The sequence below is a fragment of the Pteropus vampyrus genome, unplaced genomic scaffold (genome assembly GCF_000151845.1).
Source record: "Pteropus vampyrus isolate Shadow unplaced genomic scaffold, Pvam_2.0 Scaffold55, whole genome shotgun sequence".
In the NCBI taxonomy this organism is placed as follows: domain Eukaryota; kingdom Metazoa; phylum Chordata; class Mammalia; order Chiroptera; family Pteropodidae; genus Pteropus; species Pteropus vampyrus.
The window spans coordinates 6368261-6380972 of record NW_011888836.1 but is presented as its reverse complement, the minus strand read 5'-3'; the positions used below and the strand labels follow the sequence as shown (position 1 = coordinate 6380972).

The following is a 12712-nucleotide window of genomic DNA, read 5'->3' as shown; positions in this document are numbered from 1 at the left end:
CTTCAGCCAGGTGACCACACATCATAATCTGTCCCTGTTTCATCTCCTCGCCCACCTCCCCAGGCTGTGCCCTAGCTACACCCCATTGTTCCTGAAACTCAAGCATTCTCACATCTGAGTGACTTCGCACACACTGTCCCCTGTAATGTGCTCCCTGCCCCTGCTCTGCCTGACCTGTTTGCCTGAGAACAGCCTGGCTCAATTCAGCTCCAGTATTATCTCTGTGGTGAAGCCTTCTTTAACTCACTGTCACCTCCATGTAAGGGACATCAGGGACATTTCCCTGTTGGGTACATTTCTGTTTCACCACTACAGAATAAGTACTTTTTCTCTTTTGTGTTCACAGCACCTGCTGCAGTACCTGATACTCCATGTTCATTGAGTGAATGAATGCAGGGTGAGAAACAGCCCATATCATTTTTATTCTTCTTTATTCCTTTATGCCGCTAAAAGAAAGAAGATGGGAGGAACCCAGATTACTTGAGGATAATGTGAACATGATGACTTTGAATTAAACAGCATGCTGAAATTATGAATCAATCAAACTCGTACAAAACTTTGAAGTAGGTGTCGTAGGTCCCCTGGTCTTTCCTTATAAGGCTGAATTCATGCATTTCAAACTGGGGACTAAAACCTTAAAGAAAGAGAATATATTAAGTATAGATTACTTTAAATTACTTTGAGGGATGAGGAGTGGGTAGTGGAATTTCTGGGGGCTGTGAAGCCATTACCACACCCCATGGATACAGTCATCTCTGTGTAATGACACTAAAAGGCTAGAAATTTTGTTAAGAATAACAAAACCCACACTGTAAAGTATCATTGGTCTACATAGTTTACTCTGAATAATTCTGTAATATGAACTGTAAAGTATACAGGATAGATTATGATATTACTTTCAAATTCTTCTCTGAGAAGCTGATAAAAGCCCTTACTGAGTGGCCAGTGAACATTCTCTATTATGATCTGGGCTGAACTCTCTTTGCATCTCATATCGCCAACCCACAAGTCTGTGTGGGGATGTCTGCCCCTTGAGAGTCTTAATTACAAGTCGTTTTTGTTTGTTTGTTTGTTTGTTTTTTACTGATTCACTTGCTCAATGCAGTCTCAAATGCCATTCTCCCACACCATATTCTAGAGAAGTCTATCCTTCCAATGAAGTACTTTGCCCAGTGCTAGTTGTCCACATTGTCAGTTAATGGGGCTGCCATTCTGTGCCTCTTTCTTTTCAGTGGTTTCTTGGTTAGATGCCTTTTTTCTCTGCAAGATGAATGTGCTTTGTGCACTGTAGCAATAGGAGGGGTGTTTTAAGCCATTTCTGAGGGAAGTGCCATTTCCTATTTGTAATTCCGGTTGAAAGTGGCTCCCCCATGGCATAGACTCATAATATATCCTGTTTGTCTCCATTAGACCTGCTCCAGTACCAACAGCTCCTGGGCATCCCTGTTTAACCCTTCTATGCCCAACACCATCTTAGGATATGTATTTTTTGGTAAGGTAGAGACAAGTTAACAAGTAAAGTTATATTTGTACATAGGTTTTAACTGTAGAACATTTGAAGAGTTAAATTATTTGCTAAGGCACTTTTATGGTAAAATTTCAAAGACAGAACTTACGGGCTTTAGAGAAAAAGGTGAAAGCAACAGAATGAGAAGGAAACAAATTAGAGATCACTATGATTAAAGACAAGATAAAATAATTTATTTGGGAAACTGTTAGGTGCTACTGGGATCAATTACATAACTCTATTCGAAGTAGTTTAACCAACTTCCTTTAAGAGGCTGTTTTCCTTTGATGGCTCTGAAACTTGTACAGAAAACTGTACTCCCAAATGCAGAAACTTAGGTTTTTTTTAAAATTAAGATATAATTTACTTACCATAAAATTCACTCTTTTAAAGTATACGGTTCAATGGTCTTTCATATATTCACAAGGTTGTATAACCATAACCACTATGTAGAACATTTCATCACCCCCAAAAGAAACCTGGCACCCTATAGTAGTTACTCTCCATTCCCACCCCCGACCAGCCTCTGGCAACCACTAATATTTTCTAGCTCTGTGGATCTGCCTATTCTGGACACTTCATATAAACAGTTATAGAAGATGTAGTCTTTTGTGTCTGACTTCTTTCACTGAGCGTAATGTTAAGGTTCATCCACATTGGAACATTATCAGTTGCTTCATCCTTTTTTATGGCTGAATTGGGAAACATGGTTCTGGATCAAAAATCAGGTGAGCAAAAGACATTCTGTTACTTTCTGCTATGGAAAATTTTATGGAGTGAAATGAATGCTGTTATGGGATAGGTCCTGAAGTCTGGTCACAGAGAAAGGCTGTGAGAACACTACTGTGATCATGGATGGGTTTGGTAACTTGATGCAGCAAAGGAGAGAGCACGGCAGGGGGCCTGTGGAACATCCAGCAAGATAAAGGTCTTTTTGTAGGATTTGGACTAGTGCTGAATGATTCTAAGGAGAGACTGGGGAAGAGGTGGCTGACATTGGACTGGGTGGCATCAGTGAAGGAGGGGCCAGTTAGTAATTAGGCATCTTGGGAATCTGTGTTCAGAATGGGGGAGGCACAGAGACAGGCTGGGGAAGTCATTGGGAAGAAAGCAGCATTCCTGTCACAAAAGGAGTGATTTTGCAACTTTGTTTTGGCCTTGGGGGAAATGTTGTTTTCTGTTGGCTGTGTGGCCGGCCTTGCCTGCGTCTGTTAGAGACATCAGCGAGCTGATTTTCATGCTCTCACATGAGAGGGATATGCTCTGGTTCTGAGATTAAGGAGCAAGTAGACTTGGTGGAACTAGGCAAGTAAGACATACCCAAACTACTATATAAGACTGACTATTCACCCATTTTGGTGATATTCCTTAATATAAAATCTTAATGGTCTTCTAACAGAATAACCGAATTATCAGAAGACAAGGAATGGGACTTCTCAACTCGCTTATATGATTAAGTACCCTACATTCATTGCCTGTGTTGTGATGGCCTTCATGCTAGGTATTTTGCATAGATTTTCTGTATTTCCTCTTGTAAGTTTTTTTTGTATGTATGTAAACTGTTGTTTACACAGTTTTAATTATTAAAATATACATTTCGTATTCCAGTGCATACTCAAATGAGTTTTGCCAGAGGTTGGAATATGATCTTGATCATTTCATAAATATGTTCTTGGATTTTTAGTTTTTCTTTCAAGTTTAAATATTAATGAATAATTCTTTCTCATTCAGCAAAAAGTATGTGTAAACACGCCTGTGTTTGTGGATATCGTCATTTATTTACAAACTCATTATAGTGAGTGCTAAGTTCTAGGAATGAACAAGACATGGTCCCCACCCAAGAGATTGAACAGTGCTATTCAAGAGATGTGATGATGACAATATTCTGTGCTGTCCAATACAGTAGTCCTAGCCACATGTGCTTTTTTAAAAAAAAATTACTAGTTTCAAGTATACAGTACATTGGTTAGACATTTATGTAGTTCACACATGTGCTCCTGTGCACTTAATATGTTCCTCATGGGACTGAGGAACTGAATTTTAATTTTAATTTCTAAATAATTTAAATATTAATAGTGGCACATGAGGCTAATGACTATCATGTTGGACAGCACGGCTCTAGAAGTTCACAAATGAGAGAAAGAAATACAAGTGCTCACAATTCAGGGTGTGAGGTGTACCCTAATACAGGTCCCTGTAGAGTACTCTGGAAGCCACTGGTGGTAGAGGTGACAAAGAAAACAACCAGAGGAGAGGAAGTAGCATGGAAGTGAGACTTTAAAACAAAATAAGAGGAGGAGGGGTGGAAGTTGAGTGGGTTCATTCTAGGCAAAAGTCATAATGTGCATAAGTACTGAGATATTAAAAACATGAATCCAAGTTACAGAAAAGGTGTGTGCCTTAATAGGGTAAAAGTGTAGATTACTATAATATTACCACTATATGACATGGCTCTTATGGTAAAGGCCTAATTGAGTAAATTGAAAATAATTAATGTGAAGTATATATTGTTTGAGGAACTACCACATTTATCATTTAAAATACATACATAAATTGTTATGATGCACATTTGGTCAAGAGAGGTAGGATTTTAATTGAGACCTATTTGACTTTAGAGATCAGTCTTTTCATCAATGACTCTACATCTCCTGATTTAAATTTTTCTCAGTTTGAAATTGTGATGGATTTTTCTAGGTGTCTTCTATGCTTTATTCTGAAAACTTGAAGTCTTCTAGTTGTTTTTTTTTTTTAATCTTCTGATTTCATATTGAAAATGTTTTCCAGCTAAAAGACTGATATAAGATAGTCTATTCTGTTAACTAAGCATTTCGTGAACTCAGGTTTTTGAAAATAGCTGTAATGACAGTTTCCCTTCTTTTTCTGTATATTTATGACACTGGGAACCTTTTTTATCAAAAGAAGTGGTTAGGGATTTAGTTAAATTGGAGTACAGTCCATTCATTCTCCATTTGAATGGGCTTCTGTGACTATCATGCCCAGAAAATTCTTGCTTCTGTGTGGTAGGGAATGGCTTGTTATTTGAGCCTCTCCATTTCTTACGGGGTCCGACTTCTTCCTTTTTGCCCTTTCCTAAGAGCAAATCTTAGTGACTGGATAGAGGCTTTACTTTTCTTAACTAAGAGGAACTAGACTCTGTACCTATCTGGCAAGCATGATCAAGTCCTGAAAATACCCCTTCCTGGCTGAGAATGTACTTGTGCTCTGTGAAGATGTTTTATTGTTGTTGTTTTTCTTTTCAGACTTGAAAGAACTCGCTTGTTATTTGCTGAATTTCCCACAATTGTCCATCTCAGAGTCGTAACAAGGTACTTCTAACATTTGTACATACTTGCCAAGCCTTGATAGTATGAAGTATAATAAACAGCACCAGCTTCAAGGGATGTACCCTCCACTGCTAGTGCGAGACAGAGAATCAGTACTAGAAAGTCTGAGAATGTAGCCAATAGCTAAGATTGGAGACATCTTCACAGAGGGAATACTGGTATCAGGTCTTACAAGGAGGGCAGGACTTAGCAGCAGAGAAGTGGCAGTGTATGCGTGGAACACTGCCTGGGCAGAAGTACGGGGTAGAGGGAATAATGAGAGAATGGTTTGGCTGAAGGAGAAAATACAACTTTGGCTACTACATTAAAGTCACTTAGGGAGCTTTAAAAACAATTCCCCTAAAGATTCTTGTTGAATTGAGGTATAGCCTGGGCATCCAGACTTTTTAAATTTCACAGGTGATTTAAATGTACAGCCATGGTGGAGGACCATTGCAATAGGGTCTCCTTGCTCAGAATGTGGTCCTCAGACTAGCAGTGCTGGCCCCATCTGGAAGCTTATTAGAAATGCTGAATCTCCAGAATCAGAATTTGCCTTTTACAGACTTTCTTGTGGCCCGTATACTGCAGTAGAGAAAAAATGAGAAATGAGGTTGAAGAGGGCAGATTACTTAACCAGTGTTTTCCAGCTCTGTGTTGGGCTAGGAATGAGTTACAGGTGAGTTGTGGTATTGCTTTCCTCTCGAGCCATTAGGGATGCTTTTTCTGTAGTTCTTGTCAGCAAGGAGTCTCCTGGTTGTCTGTATATGCTCCACAAGTATTCTCGTGTTTTTCTCTAGGTACATTGAGGGAAATACCAGCTAGAGTTGGATTGCACTCTGTCAGTAGCAGAGATCCCCTGAAGATTTTTGATCAGAGGGTATTATGTGTATCATGTTGTAGTCTAGGAAGATTGTCCTTACAGAGGTATATAGAATGGACTGGGTGAGGGGTGTTCTAGTGTCTTCAAGACATGTTAGAGGACAGTCGCAGTAATTCACATAAGGTGAAAGACAGCAAGAGTAAAGAGCATGATCATACTTAAGGATCCCACACTTCCCCAGATCTTCAGAGCAGAGCTTAGAAGGAATTACAGAAGATTCCTTTGTACCTTTTTGAAGACACCTTGTTACTTTTCATTTTGTTTTAGTTTATCTTTGTGTGATATTCTTTCAGAGTCAGAAAAGTTTCGATGATTAAAATCAACTTGGCATAAATAAGGTCATAAACATTCAGCCCTCACTCTGCAGGATTTCCTAGTTCTTGGTGGGTGGGATCATCTAATTTGAGGGTTATTAGTGATTTCAAAGGAGAAAGGAAAACAATGATGGTCATCATTTGGTGAATAGGCAGCCAGGGAGAATTTCAGGAAGCAGAGAGGTTAAAAGTCCAAGTATGAAAGGCTTGCTGTTGTGGGGGACTCAGAACAATACATTCTAGTTGGGACAACCCTCATAAGGGAACCCGTATATTCTGGGAGATTATTTCATTTTGAAAAAAAAAAAGTTGAAATTATTGGGATGCTAAATTGCTTATTCTTCAAGGCCAAGATTAAGTGGTCCGTGTCCGTGAATTCTTCGCTTGTTGCCCCAATTCAGTTTGTTCTCTATTTCCCAAAATTTTCTTTAATGAGTCAACAAGTATTTTTTTAGTCTTAACATTTGAAAACTACTGTGATGTATAGTTATTTTCTAATAACTCATTTAAGCTTTATTTTATTTTTCTTATTAATGAATGCTCTATCTTCCTAAAAAGAATATAGGCTCCTAGAGGACATGGACCACATATAATTCTTCTTTGTCTCCCCTGGGAATTTGTGACTTTATAAAATAGCTGTCTTCAGGGGTGCTCATAATTGAATGAAAACAATTAAAAATAGTTTACCATATACTTTTTTGTCTTCCAAGTTTGTTGATGTTTCTTCTAGAAAAAAAAATGGAGGGGCCAAGGGGAGAGTCATCAAAAATAACAGTAAAAATATAGTGTGTAGTTTAAACTACATTTTGTAGTTTAAAATTAAGCTGAAATAATACTATCAGATAAATATTAGAATATTTTTGTGTTTTCAGTGATTAATTTTAAAGGAGGAGGTTTTTTTAAAAAAAAATGATAGAAGTATAATTTCTGTTTTCCTAATCTTTTTATATGGTGCCCATTTTCCTTAGTTGCTTTTCTCATCTTGCCATTTGGGTTTCTTTTTCCTTTTTCTTTCTGTTTGGAAATGATACCATTTGTTGTAGGAAGGTAACTACTAGCCATGTTTGTAGTCAAGAGTGTCACCAGTCATCTGGATGTGACCCACTAACATGTTTGAACTGTTTGTATTTTATGGGAAATTTATAGAACTTAAATGCTTTAACAATTTTACTTAGTTTCATGACATGCTATTTTCATGCCTTTTCTTAAAGTTAGGAAAACTAGAGTTTGCCCAAATTCAAAAGGCATATTTATATTTTGAAACTTGAGACACTGAAAAATGGTCAGTGTCACCTAAATTTGGGGGTGGGGGGAAATGGGGAATTATTTTGATTGTACAGTCTGTTGTGATATTTGACTTGGTAAAAGAAGTGTGTATTACATACAGAAAACCAGCTAGAGCTTGACCAAAAAGAGTGAGATTTCTTTGCCAAGAATTAATATTTTAAAAAAATTCTAAAATGGGGAAAACCTTTTGAAAGAATTCCTTAATGAATCGATCAGTAGTTTGTATTCTTAAAGAATTTTTTATGGTGTAATAATGAACTTTTATAACAGAACAAAAATAACCCATTTCCTAACATTAGCCTCTGTACCTACAGAGGTCATAAAACTTGTTAATGCAGATGAGGCTGCCTTCTGTTGTGTGATGCTAATAGGAAATGGATCATTGCAGTTTATGGGGCACTTAGCCATTTTGGTTCATGATAAATGACTGACTTCAAGTGACATTCTTTCACTGATTTCCCACTATTCATCACCTGAAAGAATGGAACTCAAACATGAAGTTGATTTTGAAGTTGTCAAGAGTTTCACTGTGGTGTAAATCCATCATAAGCCAATGTTTTAATTGATTTAGGAAGAAATTGTATCAATGAAAACACTCAAATGTTTTATTCTCCCATTTTTTTTGTTCAAAAGCCAGTTTTGTAACTATTTTATCCTGCTCTAACTTATGTTGCCTCTTCCTCTTCCCTTCTCCCTCTCCAAACATTCTCCTGTTTTGAGAAGTCCTTAGATTTTATCTTTACAGATGCTTTGATGTAATTATGTTGTTTTGTTCAATAAAATCAGCCCAAAATAAGCAGAAAGAATGGAACATATTTTCAACTGGTATGTCTATCCACATGCCAGACATTATCTAAAACCAGTATGGAAAACTTCTTTCACTGCTATGTTTCTCCTATTATCTTATTTTTCGTCCTTTCTCAACATCTCTTCTTGAAATGCTACCTCCTATGAACCCCCTACCCCCGGAACACACAGCACTCCTGAGCAGGGAGGAAGAAGGTTGCTTGTCTGAATAAAGTCTCATTCATTTACAATTAGGCTCCTACTCTTAAAAAAGGATTCTCTACTTATTTTCAGGAAGTCCTTGCTGGCATTGTAAGGGTTACACAAGATCTAGCCATGCCTAATGTATGCCTAAAGGAAGTTTGAGTCTTTCCTGTGTCGTCTCCACGTTTGGAATGTAAGGCCTGTGTTTAATTCAGTACGCATGATGCTCTCCATTTTGCTGGCATTTGATATTTGCAAAAGACAATCTAAATTTTCTTGCAGATTGTCTTAGAATCATTCAGGGTAACTGAGATGATTTGCCACTTATTTCATTGGTTCTTAAAGGAATTTTGACCTCCCTTATCTACCTGCGTTGTTGGAGTGAGGGTGACAACAGATTATTTTGTTTGCTTTGTAGAACTTAATAGGAAGAATCCTTGGCTTTACTTGAGGATGCTAGTATCCTGGAAGGGAATCCTACAAAACTCCCTCCCAGAGGCTTTCCTTTGACACAGAATCTTTTAGTTCCTAGCCGATTGCCCTGAGAGACCACTGTCCCTTTTAGCAAATGGTATCTGTGATATCTGATTGGAAAGAACAAAACATCTTTTAAAAAAATTTTGTCAAATGAGGAATCACTGATTTTGAATACTAATTTAGCTTGGTGCAAACTAATTACCAATCTTTAAAATGACCAATTCTAATATGGTACATTAATCTATTAAGACCATTAAAACATATCCATAATTTAATTTTTGGCCTGCTTTTGCATGATGTGACCATTGGTGGCATAGAAACTGGGACTGGGAGGAGATTCCTAAAGGGAGGGGAACAGAGCAAAGGAGAGCTAAGTGGAGGAAACTGGAAAAAGAGAGGCTGAGAGGATGGATGTCCTGGAAGACTATAAACTTTTGACAGCATTTGCCCCTTTTTGACTCTGGCATATTAAAGTGAACATTGATGACCTTTTACTTTCTTCCTTTTTTCTTTTTCTTTTAACCTTCTCTCCTCCATATGTGGGAATAAATAACTTGACACTAAGGAACAGCAGACTAAGATCTAATATGTACAGTTTTTCTGGGAGGAGGAGATGATTGAAAGAAACATACCTCACTCCCCAAAGGATGTCATAAAGAATGAATTGTATTATGCTTTTTCAAAGAAGGTGGGAGTTCTGTATTCAGAGGTGTTTAATGGTCACTTTCAATCTAGTTGCCAAGCCTTTTTAATGCAACATGTTCCTAAAGTCTAGGTCTTCACATGGATACTTTTTGGGTAAAACTCGAAGTGTGCATACATACACTGCATTCTCACCCCCTGGCTGCAGTTACTGCCATCTATCAGACTTAACACAGAAACCACTAGATAATCCCCCAGAATTAAACTACAAGTAGAAAGAGAAGTTTCCAAATGGGAAATTATTGTTCTTTGGGAGTTTTTTTTTTTTATTCTGAAATTTATTGGAAATAAATTCTTAGAAGGCCTAAACCATTAAGCATAAATATAACATTTTCGGGGACTTTAAAATTGGTTTCGAAATTCTCACTAAAGAATAGGTTAGCTGTTAATGATTTTCTGTCTTCATTTACTGATTCAAAGGTGTGATGTTAGTTTTACCCTGTAGGCTGTTACTTTGCTTCTTTGCACTTCAAAAAGATCTAAGATCACTGATTATGACTTTGCCATTTCCTGTCCTATTGTCCTTACAAAGGGGTTTTGTGGGTTTAGACCTTACTGTAAAGACATTAGCCCTAGTAAAAATTCTTGATATTTGCATGTCTATTAAATTCAACATGTTTGCTTTTCATTTGACCTATTTAATTGTATAAAGTAATACTTTCTGGGACTTCAGAGTTCCTCTTTGGAGAGCTGAAATGCCTTTTGCCTCCCTTTTTTTTCAGGAACTGATGACTCAGGTAGTTGAGTAAAAGAGCTAGTCAACCAGGAGCCCAGAATGTGTTGGGGAACACATCAGAAGGTGTTTATATTTCTATGAACATTTCTATGAAATTCCGTTGACCTACAACCCCCCTACATCCCACCCAAAGGCATTATTAACACTTTTTAGTCAGTTGCTTCTCATAGAATTTACTCTTCTTTTGATGTAGCAGAACTGACAGATCTTTCCTGCAGTTGTCATGACTCTTCAGAGATATCTGTGAGTCACTGCTGTGTTCAGGCTTGAGCTAACAAACCAATGCATCTGGTTCTGAATTAGTGGAGTATTTCACATATTCATTAGCTAAGCCTGTATTATTATTTTCCTGATTGTGGTAATTCTCTGCTACAGGTAATAGGCAGTTGTATGGTTTTTGGTGGAGGAATACTGGAGCTAAGTTGGTAGGAGCATCAAGCAAACAAATATAAGATGATATTCAGCTTTTGGTTTTATGATTACTACTTCACATTGTCCTGTTTTATTAGCACTTCAGTACATGAGACACAATAGCCTACAGAGTAAATTTAAAGACACAGTCCCAACCTCTCTTGAAAATATTTTCTAATAATATTTTCCATTTGGATTTTAAAAAAATATATCCGACCTTTCCCTAGAACTCCAGATACATACATACAATTGTGTCCTTTATCTCCATTTGGATATCTAATAGTTATCTCAGATATACCATGTATAAAATCTAACTCTTGATTCCCCCACATAACCACTCTACCTACCTCATACCTACTTTTCTCCATTTCTTCCCTCTTTCAATTAATAATATGTAGTTGCTTAAATAAAAAACCTAGAAGTTTTTGTTCTTTCCCTGAACACATCCCCCATTCGGTCTGTCAGCTGGCCTGTCTCCAGAAGAGGTCCCCAGTCTGTCCACTTCTTCCTACATCCATTTTTCCACTATTGTTTCAGCCACTATCTTCTCCCACTTGAATGACTGCAGTGACCTTCTCCCTCCTACAGTGGCTTCTCCATTTACAGCAAGAGTGATCCTTTAAAGTAAAGATCAGATTCTCTCCATCTCAAAACCCCACGGCAACTTCCCATCACACTCAAAACAAAATCCAAATTCCTTGCCCTACAAGGCCCTGCACGGCCTGTTATCTGGCTAGCTCTGCTGTCTTTATCTCCTATCATTTTCCTCTCACTTACTGACCATCTTACTTTCCTCAAGCATCCCTAGCTCGTCCCACCTCAGGGCTTTTACGTTAGCTCTTCTCTGTCCTGAAATGCTCTTTCTCCAGATCTTCATGGGTTGACTTCTTCCTAAAATGTCAACTCCTCAAGACGGCCTTCTCTGAATATCTCATCTCAATTATGGCCCTCCCTCCCCTGTCACTCTTCATCTCATTACCTCTTTTATTTTATTCCACTGTCTTTATAAACTATTTATTTACCTATTTATTTCAATTTACCATCTCTCCTAGAATGCAGACTCCATGAGGGCAGGGACTCTGTCTGTCTTGTTTACTGATGTAATCCCAATTACTGTAACATTGTCTGATATGTGCAGTAGGTGCTTGCTAAACATTCATGGTTGAATTAGTTAATAAGAATATTTGGGTCATAAAGACTATAAACTATTGAACCATATAGATAATATTTTAATGAGAACATTTCTGCCCAATTTTCATGACAATTAAATGGCCCAAAAGAAAGGAAATGGACCTTCTGGTTATTCCATTAATTTGTGACAAGGCAAAAGGGATTGGCAATCATAATCAGTCAGTTTCTGCTCTTGCAGTATCTGTGCTTATAAACTGGTCATCATTTATCTGTTGTGTATATCTTTTATTTGTAACTTGTTGTGATATTATATGCTTGAACAACAGTACAAAGTGTACTCCTTGCAGATAAGAGTCTGATATTGTGGTAAGTACTCATTATGATGCGAACGGCTTGCACTGAACAGGCAGTAACCATGCATACATCTCTCAAAGAAAACATCAAATTCAGACTGAGTGTGGTAAACAGCAGTTAATTTAACTGTAAAGATTCTGAATACATAATGACTTTCCAGGAATTGGTGAATATATAGATAATGAATACTAACATACTTATTTTGTGACCGTTAATCTCTGCAGATCAAGTATACTGAGTTGGATGTATGCCTATGATTAAGATGGAAAACAGGAGAAAACTAAAAGATCTTTTTTCTTTGCTGTAATTTAATAACAAATGTCCATAGACCACAGGCCATAGACTCCCCCAAATTAAAAGATATAAAGATGTTTTACTTTTGTTTATTTTGCTTCTGAAGCCACACCAGAATAATTCTTAGCCTCTTCCTCCCAGTCTTCCATTGTGCTATTTTCTGTCATTTGATGGATAACATTTTTCTGTCCCCTTTCTTAAGAATATTTAGGGTCATAAAGTAGTAGCCTTCTAAGTTAAGAGCTTTTCTCACTGACTTTCTTGATAATTTTCCCAGTCTTCGACTGTCTGTGTTCTAGCGCA

The 12712-nt window shown here is 37.4% G+C and overlaps 1 protein-coding gene across 9 annotated transcripts in view; it reads left to right on the top strand.

Moving 5' to 3' along the window:
• Positions 1–12712, top strand: part of GREB1L (growth regulation by estrogen in breast cancer 1 like) — a 225124-nt gene that overhangs the window by 45255 nt on the left and 167157 nt on the right. For 2 of the 9 annotated variants that reach the window (XM_023530830.1, XM_023530823.1), the window contains exon 1: positions 4813–4833. The exons of 6 other annotated variants lie outside the window; for them this stretch is intronic. The gene's annotated coding sequence lies outside the window, so the exon portion shown is untranslated. Of the gene's footprint in view, positions 1–4812; positions 4834–12712 lie in introns of those variants that run through there. One more of the 9 variants, XM_023530826.1, reaches the window with a different exon arrangement.